We start from the raw sequence: 24,781 nt of genomic DNA, 5'->3' as shown, positions 1-24,781 counted from the left end.
TAATTCTCTTCTTTATATGATTTGACAATATATAAACTTTTTATTTTTACAATTGGCTTTACATTGCATCGACATAGATAGGTCTTATGGCGACGATGGGATAGGAAAGGGCTAAGAATGGGAAGGAAGTGACCGTGGCCTTAATTAAGGTACAGCCCCAGCATTTGCCTGGTGTAAAAATGGGAAAAAACGGAAAACCCTCTTCAGCACTACCGACAGTAGGGTTCGATCCCATTATCTCCCGGATGCAAGTCCACAGCTTCGCGCCCCTAACCGCACAGCCAACTCGCCAAGTATATATATTACATTGTTATACTTGGGGACAAAACATGATGGCCTCAGTTCCTGGAAGCCAGCTAGAAGCCAGTTGTCAATCACACCCTGCACCCTGCTGAGTTAACGAGTTCTAAGTGATCCTTGTTTGGTGTGGGGAGGTTGCCAAACCACTTTCTTCAGTCTTTACGTTTTCTTCGTATCGGATGCAGTAGACGGTATTGGCAAGTCCGGCTACAGTAGACATAGTAAATCCTATAAGTTGCTAATAGACGCCGGAGGGTAGTGTTGTGAGGCGAGGTCGTCATGTTTTGTCCCCAGTATTATTAGACAACTTGCTGTAATTAAATTTATATTAGTTATTCGTAGGTTTTACATTTTATTTGAGGGGGCTCGAAGTTTTATTTTGGCAGGCGGGCCCGTAACACATTCGTTCGTCCCTGCATTAACATGCAGTTTCCCATACATGGTAGGCGCCGCTAACACTCGGCGAAAGGTCTGCCTCACAAGAGCTGCGCCAGGCTAGCGAATAACCACTCGAAAATAATATTACCCCTTCCAATCGATTTATTTATTGAATTGGGCAGTAAGTAAGACTTTCGAAGAATCCATAAGTTGAGGATTATTGAATTTACGACCAGGACTGGCATTCCATCCTGTGTGGAATGGTTGTACGGTGTCGGCCTCCGGCTCCGAACATCGCGAATTCAATGCAATCAAATTTATCAAAGATGAAGGCAGCGTTCATTCCACACTCCATGTCGTACGATGACGGCATGTAAAAAAGATATAATTGCGAACAAATCGAATGTTTACCCCACAAAATGAGATACAACTCACAAGAGGCCAACCAGTAGAATCATAGTCGTTCTACCATTGGGCAAAGGAAAATGGAACGTCAAAATTGATACGTAGGTAGCCTGAGTGGCGAGAAATGAAAATCTTTGCAGACAGCATAACATACGGCAATAGTCTTGAAAGAGGTCATTATTGTGCAGTTATATTATTACTAGCTTAGCTTTTTTTTTTTTGCTATGGGCTTTACGTCGCACCGACACTAGCTTAGCTATGGAAGTCTATATTGTATACAGAATTCTAGATGAAGAAGTGTACACGTTGTGAGTAAGATTTTATTAACCCTCAAAGAGTCGCGCGGGGTGTTGGCAACACCCGACGTACATTTGTTAAGTTAAATCATGGGATCGAGTTTGTTTAGCCTGCTGTAATCGCTTATACCTCTCAAAGTGACCTTGATCTCGAAGTGTTCAGCGAGTGCTTATAATTAGGATTGCTATGACAGTCGTTTTTGCTCTTTCTTCACACGTGGGGTATCGTCGTACCTCCGCGCGACCACTATCGTAACATTTCAGGTTCATCACATCTCTAAAAGCACCTCCATCCTGGCTTACCATGCTCCCTAAGTAGCAAAATTCCTCTACCCTTTCTATACCCATTCCATCTAGAGTTAAGATACAATTGTTACGATGATTTTGGCGCATTTCTTTAGTCTTTTTGTAATTAATCTTTAAGCCTACTTCTTTAGCTTCTATTTTTAAGTCATTCAGTTTGATTTCCATGTGTTTAACTTATTTCTTTGCTGTGGAAATGTTAGAACATTATTTAATATTTTACTAACTGTGATATTTGAAAGTTATTGAGATATCTCACCGTTATAGCACAAGTGTCTGCATATTTCTTTCCATTCAACACTTAAGATCTCCTTAACTAGTGATAAACTTTGAGTACGATAGACTGTGCCAAGCGTACTATTAAATACGAGCGACATAAACTGATTATCCATTACGGTGTTAATCTTACCTGGATTCGAACTGATATCTGCACATAACTGTATATAATTGCTTCTGAATATTCTTCACTGACTTTGTTGTTTTATGACACTCACTGTGCTAAGAGTGACTGACTAGTTGCTGTTATTTCATCGCTATTAGAAGCGTCGTACAGATAAACTCTTTAATAGCTATTTTTTGTGTGTCAAGTGCGTCAGTATTATTTTTACGTTGTGGCAAGTAACCACAGACAGTATATAGGAAATGAACCGTGTTTAGTTCCATCGTTTTTCAGTGGTAAATAACCATACTGTGTTCCATCATTATTACATTTTTAGTACCATTTTCGTTTCTTAAATCAATGCTATCCGCATTTTCAACTTTAACATTTTGAAGTGACATTCATTATCTTCTATCTGCAAGTGTCAAGTGAAGTTAATTGGCATTTTCCAAACAACGTGTTGTCTTCCTATATAAATTAAAGGCAGTACTTCGCAAATTTTGGTGACAAGTTATTGCGAACGTGTCAGGGACTGTACGACTGTGGACACTCGTATAAAGCTATACCACGAGTGATTACCCCGCATCAAGATCGCCGTAGACCTCCGACAAATTCTAGAGCTTCAGGTACTTGGTAAGGGTTCGCTTCCATGGTGGCGAGAGGATCCTGCAGTACAAGTACAACCCCATGGTGACGAGAGGACCCTGCAGTACGAGTTGCCTGGAGAACCATTCTGGAAGACGATTCGGGAGATGGTGGTTCACTGCACCAAGGTGATATAAATTTCAAACTTGCTAAAATTTTGAATATACCAATAGTTTAAAGAACATTATTGTAGATAGAACCTATCCTCCTGTACCAAACCCTAGCTATTTTTGCCTAGGAAGCGTCTTGAGAACTTAAATTCGTGCTCTTTTCAAGTAATAAGTTAATAGGGCTATCTTTTACTGGTACAGTATTCTGGTAGTGATTGGTAGTGTGGTGGTATTGCATGAATATGAGGAGTAGAGTGTTGGGACAAACGCCCAGTGCCTGAGTCAGAAGAATTAATCAGACGCGATTAAAATCTCCGCCCTGGCCGGGAATCCGACCCGAGACCCTCTGATGCAAAAGCCTCAACAACGGGAAATTACTTCACTCCTCATTTGCCTAGTACGCCTCTTCAGTGATGCCAGGGCCACCTATAACGGCTGATGGTGGAGCTATAGAGGTCCAAACCAGCTACGGGAAGAGTACTCGACATACATACATACATACATACATACATACATATTATTATTCCTCTCCGGGGATTTAATGCAATATAATATATTTTGTTGATCTAAAATGCAATTCAAGCGCTACTGTTTGTCATTAACGGTGTACATTGTGCTAGAAGGGGCAGTCTAATAACTGGTATGCTGGAACACAGCAAGGTTCAGCGGACTGTGAATTGTGACATATTAATCTCGTCAACTATGGATTACTTTCCTATTTGTTGGCATGTATCAGCTGAGATTGCCTTTGTACACCTGACTGATATTCTGCAAGCTATGAGCTGTATATGATTTGAAAGGAACTCCTCGAAGTTCATTTATCAAACGCTACATACTACTCTCCAATTCCCCCACACCGTTTTTTTACTCTTTTTTAAGTGAAAGTATAAAAACATAATCTTGCTGTAATAGTACACCTACGAAACATGAATAGATTCAGAGAGTTTAACTTACCTGACATTCACCATTCTCTGCATTACTGGCATGGAGCGAACCCAGCCCCCTACAGGTGGAGAGAATAATCATTATTAAATTAGTGGTTTTACCTAAGCGGCGTGGACAGAAGAAAGAAGGTGATTACAGAGTGAAAGGATGAAGGAGTTACTCGGCGAGGATTGAAGCCCACAAAACAGATGAAACTTAATTCGAATTAACGTGGTCCATTATTGGCCTAAACGAAAGAAGTATACATATTTAAAGAGTATACAGTAAAATCGCGGTTAACCGAATCCCATCTTATCACAAATGCCTTGGAAATACTTTTTCTTTTAAAGCTACACAGAAACTATAGTGCGTACATCTGGGTTGCCCTAAGATTTAATGCAGTGAACCACCACCGCCTGACGTCCTTCTAATGAAAGATGGTGGGACATTACTTCTCGAAAATGTTGGAAAAGACGCAAGAAATAAACAAAAATTATTGAATTTTTTGAATGAATATTTCATACTACTAACTGATGTTCTGTAATCCTACAAATGTGATTTTAAAATTAATAAAGAACATAAGTGTAGCCTACAATGAGAGTTTTGAATTCGTTTGGACTTCAAAAAATTTCTAGTTTTGTCATAAATACTGTTACAAAGTTTTCAAACCAAAAGATAAATATAGTTCAAGATATCTTATTCTGATTGATCTGTATTTATATTACATCTATTGTGAATGCATAGCACCAATCATTTCTCAGAAAGTCGCCGTTTGCCTTTATACAGGCGGCAAGTCTCTTAGGCCAATCACCTATGGCAGAACACTGTCTTAAAAGGGAAATCCGCCACTGATTTTACCAAGGAACGCTTCAGCCTGTTGATACTAGGGTGTCTCTTCTTGCAAACCATCTCCTCAAGTGCAGATCACAGTCTGTAATCCAAGGGATTGAGGTCGGAGCTGGAGGAGGGCCAATCTGCTGGAGATATGAAGTCGGGAACAATGGCCACTTCTGGGTGTACTGGCGCTGAATGTTGCTAGAAACACCATTCTTTACTTTTAAATAATTCGTTGCTTAAAAGGGATTTACTACTGGCTCTAACACTGTCTCTTTGTAGACCTTCGCTGAAGTTTTCACCTCTTACTTGCAGAAATGGAGCTCAGTGGTGGCAGATTGTCTTACACCCACCAAAACCATTACTGAAGCAGGATGATGGCCTCGCTGGAGCCTAGGAGCTCTTGCACGGCCTTCACGAGATGATGAGGCATACATATTGTCATTGTGGATTCTTCAACAGTGAACATTGTAAAAAGAATTCTCCTGTGCCCATCTCGAGCGTACCTCTGCAGGAGGCGTTTTGGTTTAAGCTTCCTCTGCATCTCCTGCTGCTCTGTGAGAAAGTGTCCTGTGCTTCGCCGGCAAGCTTTCAATCTAACGTCACTACGTAACACGCGGGATATGTTTTCTTTCTTATTCCGAGACATTTTGCTCATGAGCCATTTTTCCACGGCGTTAGAGTCCTGACGCAGCGTGGTCTTACTGATCTGGCCAATCACCAAGAGTTCGGTCTCGAGGAAATTCTGGATAGTGCGCTACACGAACATTCTACTAATTTTCAAAGTTCTTTAATGCCTTGAAAATATCAGATGCAGAATTTTCTACTTTGTGAAGGTCTATTACAGTCACACGGTTCTCATTCTCTCCCCACTCCATCATAAAAACTTCCGAGAAACAACGTCTCGTTTCTATGCCTGGACTCTCAATTCCAATGGTGACTCATGACAGGGAAAGGAAACGATCGCAATAAAAATATGTTGTAAAGAAAGTATTTATTAAAAGACTATATAGTTCATGAATTAACCAAAAAAATCGTTATCCAAAACAGCTACTGTCCCTTTAGTTCGGTTAACAGGTGTTGCACTGTATTTACGTTCATTTCCTCGTCCGGATCAAACACGGTTCTTAAAGAACTCAACAACGAGGCCCGTCTAGCACTGGCAGTCCATTGACGGCCCATAGATCATCTTGAGAACACGACTGTTTCATATTTGGGCAGACAAGCTGTTGTTCCTGATTCTGAGTGTCCTTACACTCACAAAGAGTGTCGCCCGATCCACCAAGGAATCGCCACTCCATTAAGTTATCCTTACATCTAGATACACCGACACGTAAACGATTGAAAGACTTAGAAATGGTATACGCCAATTCTTCCTCAGTCGGTGGCAGATGTAGTTCGTCCTTCCACTTTGTAAGCCTTAAATTTTATAGAGAGCAAGAAAATGTAGTTTTTCATCTGACCGAAGTCTCCGAGGAGCAGGTTGGTGCTCATAAAGCGAGTGATGAACGTCGGCGTGCTGTTTCGTTCCTCCTATATCGGTAGTCATACTCCTAAGGATGCAAGGTGGAGTTATGTCTACCAGTGGACGAAGTTTGCTTACATGAAATCAGTAAACCACCTCTGTGGTGTAGTGGTTAGCGTGATTAGCTGCCACCCCCGGAGGCCCGGGTTCGATTCCCGGCTCTGCCACGAAATTTGAAAAAGTGGTACGAGGGCTGGAACGGGGTCCACTCAGCCTCGGGAGGTCAACTGAGTAGAGGTGGGTTCGATTCCCACCTCAGCAATCCTGGAAGTGGTTTTCCGTGGTTTCCCCACTTCTTCTCCAGGCGAATGCCGGGATGGTACCTAACTTAAGGCCACGGCCGCTTCCTTCCCTCTTCTTGCCTATCCCTTCCAATCTTCCCCATCCCTTCACAAGGCCCCTGTTCAGCATAGCAGGTGAGGCCGCCTGGGCGAGGTACTGGTCATACTCCCTCGTTGTATCCCCCGACCACGAGTCTGAAGCTCCAGGACACTGCCCTTGAGGCGGTAGAGGTGGGATCCCTCGCTGAGTCCGAGGGAAAAACCGAACCTGGAGGGTAAACAGATGATGATGATGATGATGATGATGAAATCAGTAAATCTAACTTCCAAACAGCACTACTGAACTTAATGATGACCATCCTAGCCGCTTGGTTAGACGGAGGGTTTCTTCTCCTACATTCGGCTTATGATAATAGTGGAATTCTTTTATAATTGAACTCGAAACGCTTTTGTTCTACGATTTCCACAACAAATAAGTTTCGTTAGTCGATTAGTTATAACTAGGGCTCGACCGAGCTCGATAGCTGCAGTCACTTAAGTGCGGCCGGTATCCAGTATTCGGGAGATAGTAGGTTCGAACCCCACTGTCGGCAGCCCTGAAAAAGTTTTTCCGTGGTTTTCCATTTTCACACCAGGCAAATGCTGGGACTGTACCTTAATTAAGGCCGCGGCCGCTTCCTTCCCACTCCTAGCCCTTCCCTGTCTCATCGTCGCCATAAGACCTATCTGTGTCGGTCCGACGTAAAGCAACTAGCAAAAAAAAAAAAAAAAAAAGGAATATACGAACATTTTCGTAACTTTAGTGCATTAATACTATTACTTATTTTATAAATATTACGTATTTAATTACATATTTTATGAATACTGCATATTTAAAGTTAGGAATAAAACTCATACCATTAACACGGCAAGATACTGTACAAACCACTGGCTCATGACGGTGACTCTGACATCGAATGAAGTAAGCAACCTGATTCTCAGCGATGCATAATCGTTATAACTAGGCTGGCCTTTTATGTAATATCAAAATGGGGAAAATGACATTAATTTGAAACTTATTCGAGTGTCTGCAATCAAACTTTGGGGCACCCTCCAGATAGTAGAAGAAATGTCATATGGCTTTTAGTGCCGGGAGTGTCCGAGGACAAGTTCGGCTCACCAGATGCAGGTCTGTTGATATGACTCCCGTAGGCAACCTGGGCGTCGGGATGAGGATGAAATGATAATGAAGACGACACAGACACCCAGCCCTCGTGCCAGCGAAATTAACCTAGTATGCTTCAAATTCACGACCCTGCTGGGAATCGAACTCGGGACCCCAGTAGGCAAAGGCCAGCATGCTAACCGTTTATCCAGGGAGCCCTCCAGATAGTTATTTCACAATTCAACTCTACGATGGTATGTAACACATAGATTAGGACCATATCGTTTCGCATCTTGGCTCCAATTAATTTCAAATACACACTCGAATTCAGATACCAAAGCCATAGACTTCACATAAACCTCACCATCCACCCACGCAACCAGATGATACATTACACAGGACTGATAACCAATATGCCCTAAGCCCAGTAACCAGAATGTCTTCTTCTTCCTAGCTTTATTCCCAGTTTATTGGGGTCAGCATTTGATGCGAGTTTGGTCTAGATTTGCGGCCAGATTATCCTCCTGACTCCAAACTATGTGGAGGGATGTGTTCACTACTGCGTGGTTCTATAGTGGTTGGGAGTATGGTGTGTTTGTATGCATGTCATGAGAAGTGTATTAAGACTAACCAAGCACCCAGTCCCCGAGCCAGAGGAATTAAACATATATGGTTAAACATTTCCGACCCGGACGGGAATCAAACTCAGGGCATGAACGAAGGATTTGTACGCTGACCATTCACCCAAGGAGCCAAACAGAAACAGAATAACAACATTAATAATTCATTATCAATTTCAAACTGCCTTACGTCGCATCGACACAGATAGGTCTTGTGGCAACGATGGGATAGGAAAGGGCTAGAAGTGAGAAGGAAGCATCCGTGGCCTTAATTAAGGTACAGCCCCAGCATTTGCCTGGTGTGAAAATGGGAAACCACGGAAAACCGTCTTCAGGTCTGCCGACAGTGGGGTTCGAACCCACTATCTCCCGAATACTGGATACTGGCCGCACTTACTAAGAGAGTGCAGCTATCGAGCTCGGTAATAATTCATTATCTGCTTCTTGTTACTCTCATTTCAGATTCTCAAATTAGTTCAGAACTAAATATCCTTCCTGAGGCAGTTCTGCGGGCAATGTCATTAGTCATATGAGAATGACGAATATTATCGAGTTCTCTCTATTTCATAATAATCAAGGTTGGGCGACTTTCACTTATTATGCTTAGTCGTCTGCAGTACGCTACTTTCGATTTTTTCTGGTGATTTAATGTCACACTAACAAATCGAAGGTTTTCAACGACGCAAAGAAGGGAAAGAGCTAGGACTGGGAAGGTAGCGGCCGTGGCCTTAATTGATGTACAGCCCCAGCATTTGCTGTAAGCCACGGAAAACCATAATTCAAGGCTGCCGACGACGGAATTCAAATCCACCAACTCCCGAATGCAATCTCACAGCTATGTGACCCAAACTGCGAGGCCAACTCGCTAAGTAATTCTAAATTCATTTTCAGAGTTATTCATTCTTGTTAATTATTTAAATGTAATTATTACTGTTTTATGCTTATAATGTGAGGTACCAACAGAATTATTGTAACGTAGTTAATTACCATTTTCAACGCAGAGCCACACAAGTTAAGAAACTGGAGAAAATAAATGTGGATGAACCAACGTCAGCTAGGGCATATCTTTGCCTTCCAACAGACCACGTCGCACACTCTGAAAGAGAATTCTTGGCAAAGTCAGGCATTGAACTGAAGGCTATCATGTAACAGTCCACTGCCTTATCCACTACACCTGAGAGATAGACAATAGTCACTCAAATAAGAATATACCAGAAAGTCATTTGTTTCATTACAATGAAGCCTCGAAAGAAATTGATTTTGCTTTCAAATAACATTCTCTGCGAATCAGTTTGGTTCCTTCTGAATATTAGTTTCATTCTTCAATTTGGATAAGGGTGTACTACAAAGTTGCATGTAACTTCGTCTCTCAATAAGCCTAGAATGTAAACAGTGCACCACTCGTGTCCTCATTCCTCGAAACACAGTTATTGATGTACATCATTACGATGGAAACATATCTCGTGTAGGTAAATCTAGAAACGAAATGTGCATTGCGTGGTGAACCATACAAGGTGAACATATCTCCCTTTCATACTATCACGCGAAACGAACTCCCATTCTCACCAATACTATCCAATATACCGAGCTCGATAGCTGCAGTCGCTTAAGTGCGGCCAGTATCCAGTATTCGGGAGATAGTAGGTTCGAACCCCACTGTCGGCAGCCCTGAAGATGGTTTTCCGTGGTTTCCCATTTTCACACCAGGTAAATGCTGGGGCTGTACCTTAATTAAGGCCACGGCCGCTTCCTTCCCTGTCCTATCGTCGCCATAAGACCTATCTGTGTCGGTGCGACGTAAAGCAAAAAAAAACCAAGCACATATTAATCAGATAGAGTATCAAACAAAATTTGAAGTTGATTTGTTTATTTCTTGCAAAATCATCAACAAATATTTTTTTATTGTGTATGAAAAATGCTTCTTGAAGCACAGTTTTAATTATTTTTGGGTTATAATCTGACAAACTTGTCAAAAATGCTTATATACTTAATAATAACTCTGGGTTTTTCAGTCAGATAATTATAAACTATTCCAGATATGCATTTTTCAATTTTTCATTATTCACACAATAGGCAAAACTCTAGTTTGGTGCTATTTTTGGAACAAAAATATGAAGGTAATATTCATCGGATAGTAAAATGCAGAACTTATTTTAATTCCTGTACATAGTGACACTTTATCACAATATTCCAGGTGAATCTGATAAGAACTCTGTGCCAAGGAGTTGATAATATTTTAAGCTAGAAAAAATTAACTGAAAATTTTAAGAAACATACTTGCATTAAAACTGTTGTGGACTGTAAGTTACTCCCTCAGACTTCTTTCTCTTCTCATGCACAGCGTAGGCCTTCTACAAGGTAAATATATTCCAGAGGGATTATTGAAATGGTAGTTCCAAAGAACGTTGAAAATGACGTATGATTGGTCTATATACGCCGTGTCCCTACCCTTTATATCCGGCAGTTTGAGTTTTTAAAATGGCATTAGGGCAAAAATGATAACGGTATTTTAAAGAATTCGTGGATTTTTAAGCTTAAAATTGAAAATTCGATTTTTGGACAGAAGTCGAAACATTTTAATCATGACGCACCTTAAAGGAGAACTTGTCCAATTACAGATATCATCATGGTAATATGCAAGAAATACTTCTTAAATAAAAAAGTTTTTATAAAGTTACCTTCCACCTATTCAATACTTAATATTTTAATCACATGACAGTGGCGCGTTAGAATCATGACACACACTGAAACATTCTTGTACAAACTAAAATAATTAGGCTAATTATTCTGTGAAAATGTTATTGTTGCATTGTCCCAGTGTATATATCATGTTTTTAACGCGTCGCTGTAATGTGATTAAAATATTTAATACAATCTAACTGAGGATGGCCACAAGAATGCCGAAACATGTTCCAGCTTTAAGGATGACTTTTAAATGTTAAATGAATCGATTTTAAGAGTTGAATAGGTGGAGCCTATATAATAAATTAGCTGGTGTACCCATGCTTCGCTACGGAATTCTACATTTGTATACTGAATTCTAGATGTTGTGGTTTACATATTTTGGATAATATTTTATTAAATTGCATAATAGCATACTTATTTCAAAATTAAATTTTTGCCTCCTTCTCCGAACTACCATTTTAATCACATGTGAAAAGTTATTTATAGACTAGACTGTAGTTCTTTATTCCACGACTTTAGATATCGGTTTTTCATTAAATTCTGTTCATCTATTTTCTCGTGGCTTTGCACTGATCTGGACTTAGCAACAAAAATAGAAATTCATGAATATCCGCTTGGAACGCTGCTTTTGCCGAAGTGTCTGTCAAAATGGCACTTTCTCTCGTCTTCCGCTTACGTGCGGTCTTACGAGGTCCTGCCTTAGGAAGTGGCCTTACTTCTGGCCTTATGCGAAGAGTAGTTGAAGAAGGTCCTGGTGTAGGAGACGATGCAGAAGAGTCGCTGCATACATAGCTGTTCAAAATTGGCAATAAAGCACCAAGATCCCCAGAACACTGTTCTTTGTTGGTCTCTTGGAGTGGACTAATCAATTACAGCAGAAGCCAAGAAATCATCGTCTGAAAAGATCTGGCTGTTAACGGGCCATATGCCTGTAATAAGAACCCAGACTTGTTGTTGGTAGGAGCGACAGCTTTGGGTAGTGACTGACGCACTATGGTTGGGATATCATAGATGGAAAGAGTTTTTCCAGGATTACTTCTCATCCACGCGTCAGAAGCACAGCTCACAAACTTCTTGAAAGGTCCGAAAACAGATCTATCCAAGGACTGTAGTTTGTGAGATGTGTGCGGTGGAAAGGAAACCAATACCACAACATTTTCCTTTGCGAGGTCGAGGACTGAAATAACAAGGTGAGACTGTTGGTTATCCAGAAGAAGAAGAAGAACTGGCTTCCCCTTGGTAACCCTGGAGTGAGTAATGAAATGTCTCATGAAGGACTGAAAATCTTGACATGTCATTCATCCTGATTTATTTGCAGATCCTGCACTCCCCTGGTTCCGTTTGCGATAAAATGATCTCTGAAATTCTTCCTTGGGAACACGAAAAAGGGCGGCACTGAATTTCCACTCGCACTTACAGCCACAGCAATGTCAAAGAACCAACTTGTTTCACGCCTTTCCTTGCAAGTATCTTGGTTGGGTTTTGAACAGTTGTTACAGCGGTTTCGTCCACATCGTACACTTCATGACACTGAAACTTATACCGGTCATACACGACACTCAACTTGTTAAAAGAATGTTCCCACGTTGTGCCTATTAAAACTCGTTGCTCTACTTAAACGCGTTGCCTACGGTGTCCAGATAGACAACGTACTTTGGCGTACCGCCTCTATCTGTCTTCTGTTTATAATTCCTCATATTTCCTGTAAAAAGTAAGCTGTATGCATCCTACGTACTTGATATACATTAAAATCTAGTGAGGGGCAATTTGTTACAGTGTAACAACTTACCCACAGCTTACTGTAACATCTAGCTCCCTGTGACGCCATTTACTTTCGCAGCTTACATCAACACCATAATATCACAATTTAGATTTTGTGAATATACCGTTACTTACCTCAATGTTGATGAATTATTGATATAATTATCGAATCCCAATCTGTTGATTCTTAGAAGCTATGAAACAATATACTGTTAACAAAGAAATTGCTCAGAGACACGAAATACACATTTGCTCACATAAACGCTGCGTGGCTGAATGCCACGAGTGGCGGGGTTGAAAGGAGAATCGGAACCGACAAGTGACACCATCTGATTTAAAATTGAAATATAACAACTTGCCCCGTGTAACAACTAGCCCCGGCCTCCCCTACTGTATTGTGTTTGCTGTTCGAACTATTGAACAATCCATGTGCAGTTGACAATGGCAAAAGCACCGTTTTCGAAGATGGAGTCCTACAACTTTAAGCGATTGTCCTTGTGCCTTGTTGATGCATACAGCGAAACTCAAACAAACGGAGGAACTGCAGTCATCTAAATTGAATCGATATATCCGAAGAAATTAGGTCAAAATTTCAGATCTCTGTGTGTCATAGATTTGACTGGGCTTCGCACACATGCACACAAACACTTCCGAATATTACAGGCTGATGGCTCCTCGTGTCGCGGACCGAAAATGGCTTCCTACTCAATGGACTTACAGTCCGAGGAATACTACTTCGCCCGCGGCATGTTCAGTCATGATGGTGGCTTCAATAATATTCGTCATCAGTTTCAGAGCCGTGTTAATTGCAGAGGGAATGATTCATATTCCTGAGGAGGATAATCGGTGCCACAATCGTCCACCCCAAGATGTTCGAGGGTGCTCCAGGTGACTCCAAATTGTTCAAAATATCTGTCGTGTAGTTGACAGCCTCATATGTATGACATGTCGTGTCGATAGACTCTTCAATTTATCGAAAACCGGATGATTGTTGTGAGTGTTGCTTGTTAATGACGTTGACAGTTTCATGTCTTGGTGCAAGAATTGCTCTTAGACACAACCATGCGTCTTAGGTGAAAACCTGTGCCCTCCTGTGACAAACATTTTAGATCTTTGTTTGCCATGGATTTTGCTGGGCACCGCACATATGAACACAGACAGACAGACAGACAGACAGACAGACAGACAGACAGACAGACAGACAGACAGACAGACAGACAGACAGACAGACAGACAGACAGACAGACAGACAGACAGACAGACGTCATGGATTGAAGGAAAATGGCTTGCTATTCCACGGACTTAAAATGGCATCTTGACTGATATATGTATTATTCCTTGTTTATTCTTATCGTCTATCTTGTGCCCTATATGTTTCCTCTAAATGCATACGTGTCCAACCCTTTCCCCTTTCTCTACGGAGTTTGGGTCTGAAGTGAGATGATCTTCGTAGCGAGTTTTTACGACCGGATGACTTTCATGACGTCAACCTAATCACATGATTAATGAGATGAAATGAATGACATTATATATGATAGTAAGAATGCAGAGGATGAAACCCGGCGCCAGCACATATGCCCACTCCTCTCGAATAGCTCAAGACTTTACGTCCCGATCCGACGGACGAATCACCATCAACACCGTCATATGCCCTCACGCCATATAAGACGAAAAACGGCTTCCTACGCCCTGGCTCCTTGAATTATATTCTCTACCTATCTTATGTACGTTGCCTAGCGACAGCGACTCTATGCTTTTAGTCTTGGTGACAGCACGTTGGATTGTCATACCCCAATACACGTTTTCCGATGGTTTTTCGTTCATAACTCACCAACGAAAGCGAAAATGAAAATTCCGGCTTCGATGTGCATTCGGACCCCCTTCCATCTACCTATGTTCAAAATTTCAGATCTCTGCGTGCTGTAGATTTTGCTGCGCATCGCGCACAGACAGACACACAGACAAAAACATCCTTTTTATTATTTTAGATGTATATACTGTATACTGTAGATTCTTTTTAAGAATTAATTTTAGCGTATTGTTAATGCCAATACGGAACAAACTATGAAATTCATAAGTTGTAATCATCATGTTCCGCCTCTGTGGTGTAGTGGTTAGTGTGATTAGTTGCCACCCCCGGAGGTCCGGGTTCGATTCCCGGCTCTGCCACGAAATTTGAAAAGTGGTACGAGGGCTGGAAAGGGGTCCACTCAGCCTCGGGAGGTCAACTGAGAAGAGGTGGGTTCGATTCCCACCTCAGCCATCCTGGAAGTGGTTTTCCGTGATTTCCCACTTCTCCTCCTGGCAAATACCGGGATCGTAGCTAACTTACGGCCACGGCCGCTTCCTTCGCTCTTCCTTGTCTATCCCTTCCAATCTTCCCATCCCCCCGCAAGGCCCCTGTTCAGCTTAGCCGGTGAGGCCGCCTGGGCGAGGTACTGGTCATCCCCAGTTGTATCCCCGACGCAGATACTGAAGTTCCAGGACACTGCCCTTGAGGCGGTAGAGGTGGGATCCCTCGCTAAGTCCGAGGGAAAAACTGACCCTGGAGGGTAAACAGATAAAGAAGAAGAAGGAGGAGTAATCATCATGATAGCCATTTTAAATTGATGTTATGCAGAAAGTGATACGATCCCATTTTGCGATCTGTACGTTACGAATATCTACTACGCAAAAATTATTTCCTTACTTCTTCTGGTGCCGTGTCTTTATTGTTGGTGATGGTTATGGAGTAAGTTTTTTCTATTATCCCCCGTATCAGAGTTGCAGTATCGTGGATGGCAAACCATTGTCGTCGCCGGGCTGAGTGGCTCAGACGGTCGAGGCGCTGGCGTTGTGACCTCAACTTGGCAGGTTCGATCGTGGCTGAGTCCGGTGGTATATCAAAGTGTTCAAATACGTCAGCCTCGTGTCGGTAGATTTAGTGACACGTAAAAGAACTCCCGTGGGACTAAATTTCGGCACCTTGGCGTATCCTTAAAGCGTAAAAGTAGTTAGTGGAACGTAAAGCAAATAGCATTATTATTATTATTATTATTATTATTATTATTATTATTATTACGGAGTTATCCGTGGAAGTCAGAGGTGAAAGAAGGTGCGGGCTGGAATGGGTCTAACTACAAGTTCGAAAGATGAATTAAAATTTCAATAAAGGTTATATTTTCAAAACTTAACAATGGTAACACAGAATTTTTGAGCGTACAACAAATAACAACAAGTTAAATCAGGTACACGATCAAGAAGTCCAAGATTAGAGAAAAATTTAACCAGTGTCCACTAGGGGAAATAACCAAGAAAATCAGGTACAATGCCGCTTTACAAGAAAAGCACCAGTTAAGTGGTCTTTACAAATTCTGGGCTACGGGCCCAAATTCATCAATCCTTGAGCTCTCGGCTCACAATCACAAAATACCAAAGGGCAGAAAACCCTTAATTACATGGAGCTCTTGCTCCCGCTTAATAATGTCAAGCTTCCTAGAGGCACCTTCCAAAATACCAGAAAGAGCTGACCTGCTCTCAATTTTACAAGCCTATCAAAGGCCATAACAAACTTCACTTCTAACTGCCCTCAAGGCACACAAAGAAACAGGGGTATTTTATACCCAACCTCGTGGAAAATTCGAGACCTTTCCGGAATGAGTAGACACACCCACTCAATTTTTATTGGTTGACAAAGAGTTACACATGGAAATTCGAAGAAGAAAGCTATGATTGGAGGAAAATTAATTACAGAAATTACTGATTGGCTAAATTCAAAACAGGCGGAAGGAAAGGATTAATACTGCCAACCCACAAACCACAGAACAAAATTTAGTAAAGACAAAATTTCTCCAAGAAGGTTCATTCACTTACACCAGGGTTCGTTATCATAGTTTTTGGTAGATACATCTGTTAGAGAATGTTCACACTTCTTGATCAATGAAAAACAAAAGCAAATCAAAAACACACAGTGACATCTTCCGATAACCAGTAGAGTTAGTTCAGTTGTTAAAGTTCAGAGTTTCTCCTGTAGAGGAGTTTCAATTGGCGCAAAATTTGAACTTGCGTCGTAGAGGTGTACCGCCCGGTACAATTATTATTATTATTATTATTATTATTATTATTATTATTATTATTATTATTATTATTATTATTATTATTATTATTAAACCATTGACTGAGGTTCTGCGCCTATGATAATCATATTTTCCCACGTCATGTTCACCTGCCATCGTGCCTTCTACGACCATTTTGCCATCTCTCAAGATATGAACGAAATATGCTACTTTCAAGCTTTTTATGGGAGTTAAGACAACACACGAGTTCCTGTCATGAAAAAATAATACCGCGTTGATAACGTGGCCTACCCATGAGATCTTAAACACTCTGCAGAAGTCCACATTTCAGAGACCTGCAATCGATACTATGACGAAGCTTTTAGTGCCCATCCTTCGACATTTAAAGCATTCAATAAATCAATCAGTCAGTCAATCAATGATCTGCATTTAGGACTGTCGCCCAGGTGAGAGATTTCCTATCAATTGTTTACGTAGGCTGTTATTAAATGTTTTCAAAGAACTTGGAAGTTTATCGAGCATTTAGTACCTTGATAAATTATTCCATTCCCTAATTCTTCTTCCCATAAATGATCCTTTTTCTAGCGGTTTAATGTCGCACCAACATATCGAAAGTTTTCAGCGCCATAAAGAAGGGAAAAGGCTAGGATTGGGTAGGTAGCGGCCGTGAGCATTATTTAAGGTACAGCCCCAGCATTTGTCTGGTGTGAAAATGGGAAATCACGGAAAACCATCTTCAGAGTTACCAACGGTTGGATTCCAACATACCATCTCCCGAATGCTAACTCACAGCCACACGACCCTAACCACATGGCCAATTTGCTCGGTCAGTTTTCTTATATGTGAACGTGTAAAATAGTTCTGTATGAACCACACCTATTTCACCGCCACTGCTTTATCTTTCGATGTAACTCTCGAACTCATTATAGCGTATTATAGCGTCCCGCTGACGATAGAAAGTAGCGTCCTATTTGTTGAATTATTTCACTCACAACACTGATTCAGTCTCAAACGCCTGTTGTCCCTCATCATTTCATAAATGGCTTTAACCGTCTCACGCATGCATTTCATTTTCGAAGCGAAATTAATTCTCTTTTATTCTATTATTAATTTATATCTTACAAAGACAATCACATTTCTTAAAACATTACCTACAGTTTCATATTCGAGAAAATAATGGCAATATAATGTATGCACGATAAAAATAGTAGTATCTTTGCAAAGATTATATATTTCTACTTTTTCCTCAATATATCAGGTCCCCCCTGATGGTGAACCCATTTTGCAGCAATATCTTCAACTAGTAAAGTGAATAGACAATTGAAAGGGAAAATTTGTCTTGATTGGAACGATTTTTTCACTATTTTTTAGAATATCCTTTCCTGCACCTCACTGCCAGTTTGAAATGATGCTCTTTCCGAGTAGCAAGACAAGACTGGCGAAACAGTGATGTAGGATTCCATATGAATCACATTTGGGTAAATTATTCTTACATAAAGCCTCCGTGGCTCAGTCGGCAGTGCGCCAACCTCATACTGCTGGGTTCATTCGTTCAAATTCCGATCACTCTATGTGAGATTTGTGCTGGACAAAGCGGAGGCGGGACAGGTTTATCTCCGGGTACTCCGGTTTTCACTGTCATCTTTCATTCCAGCAGCGCTCTCCAATATCATTTCATCTGTCAGTCATTAATCATTGCCCCAGAGGATTGCAACAGGCTTCGGCAGCCGACACAGGTCCTTTCCTCTACCGGGCGAGTTGGCCGTGCGGTTAGGAGCGCGCAGCTGTGAGCTCGCATCCGGGAGATAGTGGATTCGAATCCCGCAGTCGGCAGCCCTGAAGATGGTTTTCCGTGCTTTCCCATTTTCACGCCAGGGAGTGTACCTTAATTAAGGCCATGGCCGCTTCCTTCCCATTCCTAGGCCTTTCCCGTCCCATCGTCGCCATAAGACCTATCTGTGTCGGAGCAATGTAAAACAAATAGCATATATATATATATATATCCTCGCTGCTAGATGGAGCTTCATTAATTCCATTCCCGACCCGGTCGAATGACTCGAAACGAGCTGTGGATTACATAGCTCATGGCTATTACTATCTCTCAAGTACAAGACACGTAAGAGAAGTAAGTGAATCCACACCTTCCAAGAATATAATGATGTAATGTTTGTTCTTCGTGTTGCACAGCCGGGCTGAGTGGCTCAGACGGTTAAGGCGCTGGCTTTCTAACCCCAACTTGGCAGGTTCGATCCTGGCTCAGTCCGGTGGTATTTGAAGGTGCTCAAATACGACAGCCCCGTGTCGGTAGATTTACTGGCACGTAAAAGAACTCCTGCGGGACTAAATTTCGGCACCTCGGCGTCTCCGAAGACCTTAAAAAGTAGTTCGTGGGACGTAAAACAAATAACATTACGTGTTGCACAGCGCTGTGTCGAGATTTCTTCTGCGCGGGCCTACTTCCAATAAGTCACAGTATGTCACAGGCCGTCAGCTGGAGTAATTATAGAACACGACAAGTAATAGTCCTACCTGTGCCAGCGCGTGCCTAGTACGGACCCAGCCTCCCGATGTTAACAACAAGACACTGTGGTAACAGACATGATAACTCATTACGTCTAATTGTAAATCCTCAGATTCGTTCATCACTTTGAAAACAGGATACCCCAATTTTGGTGAGATCATTCATCCTTGGAATTGTCGAGGGAGAACACTTAAAAGAGATAATCAAAACAAATTAAAAGCTGTACAGTCCATGCAGGCCCACAGCGAATGGAAGGTAAATTAACTTCAATCGTAATGCCCGGGTGTGTCAAACTCGGTTATGACTTAACCGTAGTAAAATGGATAGCTTAGCATGATTAAGTTGAATTTCTCTTACACCAAGCTCAGTTTTGAAATTTGTGACGTTTGTACCGCGATTATGAGTTAACCGGTCGTGAGCGAGCGGTTTGTAGCTAACCGAGGCTATAAGGCCTACGTACGCTACATAACCTCACGAGTAAGTTGTATAATACGTGCATCTAAAGTGTCGTGATCCGATCATGAACGAGCGATATAAATTCACATTGCGTGCATCCAAAGTGCCGTGATCTTATCGTTAAAATGGATTTGACACCACATATCGTACATCTACAATATCTCACGATGAACAGAGAGGAAAGAGACTGTGGCGTCCTTGTTATAATTAGGGCCTGATAGGTGACCAACTCGAGTTCCCAACTCATAGAAATAACGAAACAAAATTCATTCATCTTAGAACTAAAGCAGTCTATCGCACTAGAAGAAATTATAAAAATGACTACAATGATGATGACAAGGAGAAAAATGATTACAAAACTTATTTCATACAAGTGTAAAATAATTTAAATAATAATTCGTCCTAGAAATAAAAAGACAGCCGATGATTTCAGACAAAACGTAAACACCGGGAACTGGATAAATTAGGTAGATGACTATCGAAAATATCACTACCATCTGGATAAATTAAAGCACTGCTTTCGTGATGTACAGGCCGTACTGTACCTCCGATGACGTCACGCAAAGGGGCGAACTGCTTCCTCCGTCCGAACCGCGTAATGCAAGGACATGATGCGCTTGTATCTTGTAATTATGAAATATTCACAAAAGTTGTATTAATATTGCAGGTGAGATCACTAAAACCTGTAATCGCATCGGTAACTCGTAAGTCAGGTCTGTGTAATTTTGGGAGAAGTAGGTTTGAAGTGCGATCTACGCCGTCAAAGCTTCAGTGTTTTACTCGTCAATGTACCCAACAAATAATTAGCCTATTATGCATTAATACAAATATGGTGACAACAAACGTTCAATAATAAACTTTACTTCATACCTTTAGATGGCCATTATTAGTTACTTCCCACATTCACGAAAAGTGCCGAGGAATGGTTTTTACTCGCATTCATTTTGGGGAGAAAAGGCAGCGCGTACTCGACATTACGAACCCAAGAAATAACCATATGTAGGTTCCATTGGTTACTGTCCACTTTTAAACTTTTTCTGTCTCAACAAAAATGTCAAAACAAGAAAGTCAAAAGCAGAACTCATCATCAGTTCTGGAAAATGACTGAAACATACACCTTTATTCTTCGTAACAGGTATTTTTTCGGTTGGTATTTTCGTTTTTCATAAAGGTAACCTGCTCCCATACGAAGAAAATGAAAATATTAATGTATATTTACTTGTATAGTTGTATTTCGGCGTGGTACGCACAAGTTCTTAGCATCGTGACAAATGTGAACTTCACACTGTATTTAAATTTGTAGCACATTATATTTCCGTAAAAACGTCTTATACGATAACAATTAAATGAATAAATTACACTAGAAATATTACATCCCTTGAATTTACAATACTCACCACGTCTAGATCCCATGCCTAACCTAAACTATGAGGTCTCATTATTTTAATAACAGCTGTTTACGTAAATCCTGATGTGATAAATTTAAAGAAAAAACATGCAATATTAATTAAATATTAATTAATCCTTATGGATTACATTCACAAGTACAATATGTAACATTCGCTTAGCTCGCCGCAATTGATCAGCTGATTGGCTTGGCGCGCTTTCTACAGTACGGCCTGCACATTACGAAGGCAGTGATTAAAGACAAGCGACCGTCGAGCTAATCACTGCCTTCTGAATATTAATTTGAATTACTTAGGAGGAGAATAATAGCGAGATAAACGATTGTCAAGAAACCGCGGTTTCGAAACCAAGGATTAGCAATGTTGTAACAGGTTAATAACTCTACCACAGTAAGAGTTTTACCACAGTTTCGTAACGCCTGATATTTACCGCGAATGGTGCACCCAGTTATAAGTGGGGATGGAGTAGTAAACTCTCTTCGCAGTCACGTTTGACCCCAGGAATTAACCAGATACTTGTTTTTGAAGTATACTAAGTGAACACAACGGCTATGTGCCTCTCCAGAAGAGGAATTTTGATATTATTTAAATTTCTTGCCTTCCTGGTTAGGAATCGAACCCACGTTCTACTGAGTGAGTCAGGTAATCCTTTACAATTTTGGTTAGGTCTTCACAAAAATATAAGGCAGCATTACTGTATTTCAGTACCTCCAGCTCCTTGATGAATGGTCAGCGTCGCGGGGGCCTGGGTTCAACTTCCGGCCGGATCGAAGATTTTAGCCATGTCTGGTGGTACTAGGTGTTTAGGTTAGTCTCAATACAATTCTCTTCGTTACTTGTTTAACTTTGCTCTAACACATAGAAGGTTTTCGGCGACAGAGGGTAGGGAAAGTGCTAGGACTGGCAAGGTAGTAGCCAAGGCCTTAATTAAGGTACAGGCGCCGCATTTGCCTGGTGTGAAAATGGAAAACCACGGAAAACCATCGTCAGGCCTGCCGACAATGGTATTCGAACCCACTAATACCCCAATTCATGTTCACAGCTGCGCGATACAAACCGCATGACCAACTCACTCTGTGTCTAAATACACACCTCTTCAACACATCACACTACTAACCAGCGCAGAAACACACCATAGTGAGTACATCATCTCACATAGCGTTGACATCAGGAAGGGAATCAGAGAATGGTTGCTCAGCTGTACTTCCTCTTAGAACAATAATCACCACCACTACTACCACCGGCCAGAAAACAGGGCAAAGTCCTCCTATCTAATACAGTATCCAAGTTCCTACCCGTAACTGAAGAAGAAGAAGAAGAAGAAATGATTATTGTTTTAAGAGGAAGTACAACTAGGCAACCATCCTCCGCATAACTCTAATAAGAGAGCAGAAATAGAAGGGATCCGACACTTCGAAAAATGACGGCATCGCCAAAACAAGGGCCACGAGGGGCGTCAAAATGAAAGACTCCTTACGCCTCGAAAGTTCTAATACCGCCAGGGTCGGGAAAGAACAAAGACTTGACCAAGAAATATCGGTAGGATAGATGAAAGTGAGGAGCCTGGCACAAGTAAGTGGGAGCAACGCCAGGGCTCACCTAAGGGCCCCGTGGTCGTCAATCCACGCTCCAAAGTTCAGAACCCCTGGGGCCCCTTTTAGTCACCTCTTACGACGACAGGCAGGGGAAATCGTAGGTGTTATTTTACCGCCCCCTCCCACGGGGGGAGAAAAATAAGAGGATTGTATTTGAACACGGTTCTCTCTGCTATGTTTATAAATACGCTCATTGTGAAAATAAATTTCGCAGTACGGAGGAGTTGTGAAACTTGATATGGGTGATCGTAACGTTGTTACAATATAAGTAAGGATTGCAATTTCAGAACAAAAGGATTGTTTACTTCGAAAAACTGAAAACTTAAAGGCAGGCTCTAGTACCATATGTGTCTGCCTCTATCTTGAATACAAGATGTGATACCAGCGGACATGGAGGTGCACAGTTTTCGTATGGTATCCTAGAGCATATGTGTGCACATTGGGTACGGTACGTGAAAGAATTGTATCAATGAAATTTCATTATAATTGTATCCTAAATGGAAGATAATAATTGCTTTTTAGGGCAAATTAAGAGTAAAATTAGCGGAAAATTAATAAATGCCATTATTACTAGAGAAATATATACATACCTTGTTATATTACGACTATGAATTTTACTACGTCACAGCGCTTCAGTATGTTTTTTGTTCATGTAACACTTCTGTGTGTGTAGTCTTTGCTCACTTAACTTCTTTGAACTTTTTTATTTTGCTTTGCTTGATGTTACTTGGTGGGGCGAGTTGTTGACTTGTGCCCATCTCATTAATTAATATAATTAATGGTCCTGGGATAATGCTATTTTTCTTTCAACAAAAATCATTTTTGTGTTATTTACGACATACTTTCCACCTCCATTTTCCCATTTGAACTGCCCACGCTAGTCACGATGGACGAAGATATCGAGAATTCACAGACATAGCACTCCCATTCGTCGGTGCTAATTAATTCATTAATATAATTATTGGTTCTCTAGGTGATCATATAAACTCCCTAGGCTCTTGAATTTGGCGCCCAAGACATGTTCGATGGGCGATAAATCTGCCCAACGCGCAGGACACGCAAGTTGCAGATCCATGCCTACTACTTTCTAGTAAATCCGCATGCTGGTTACTGCACAGACTCCCAACCCCCATTGCAAGGTCGGCCGTCGGGTAATAGAAAGCAGTAACTCCTGAATCCCATGGATGTGATTCTGAAGTTACAGGCGAGATGGCGAAGTTGTACGAACTCACAGTAAAGATATCTTCCGTATTTCAGTTTAGTTTTTCATTACGTGAATTCTGAAAGTCAGTAGTATATTTAATTAGTGTATGGTGTTACGTATATCGGTGAAGTGAATTTTATCTTGCACTAGAGGTGAATTAAGTTACCATACATTTGAGTCTTCCAGTACGCTATGAACTAGCGTAGATGGATGTAAGTTGAAAACTTACATCCCACTGAACCCAGCATGGAAAAATTGGTGACAGCGGGCAAAGGTGGTGTAAGTACGGATTGCGGTATAGGGCTTACAGAAAGTAGTTGGAAGTGTTCAATTGAAAACTACTTAAGGCTCTTTTGCTTTTGTTACCATTTCATGAGAAATTAGATATCGTTGAAAATGACCCACTGAACCTAACACTTTCTCTGAGAACGAAAACAAAGACATTTAGTCAGTATTTCAACGAGCGCATATATGACTCTGTACCGTGTCTGTGTGGCTATAAACAATTAAATATGCATTGTTGGCCTTGTCTTATATTTTCCAAAAAGGAACGTATGGAACACGCATCAGTACGACGATTTGAATGACATTAATAAAGCAGATAAAAGACACAAATCTAAAAAAAGCTTCAGTTATCTGAAATAAATACGCAAATTGAGTTTTGTTTAAGAAAGCAGCATAACAGAGCCGTGGAAGAGCGTATTGAAACTGTTACCGTGGTTGGTGGATCAGCAGAGGTGAAAGAAGGTGCCGGGGTGAATGGGTCTAACTACCAAATCAAAGTTAATTTTAAAACTGTAACAAGGTTATATTTTCGTTCTTTTTTTAGAATTTTAAACTTAACAATCTTTCACTAAGTGAACACAATAATACATCAGGTACAATGACAAACTAGAAACAAGACAAGAAAGATCCCAATTTTAGTGATTTTTACACTCTTGGGCTACGCGCCCC

The sequence above is a fragment of the Anabrus simplex genome, chromosome 8 (genome assembly GCF_040414725.1).
Source record: "Anabrus simplex isolate iqAnaSimp1 chromosome 8, ASM4041472v1, whole genome shotgun sequence".
Lineage (NCBI taxonomy): Eukaryota > Metazoa > Arthropoda > Insecta > Orthoptera > Tettigoniidae > Anabrus > Anabrus simplex.
Note: the sequence above shows the minus strand (reverse complement) of the source record.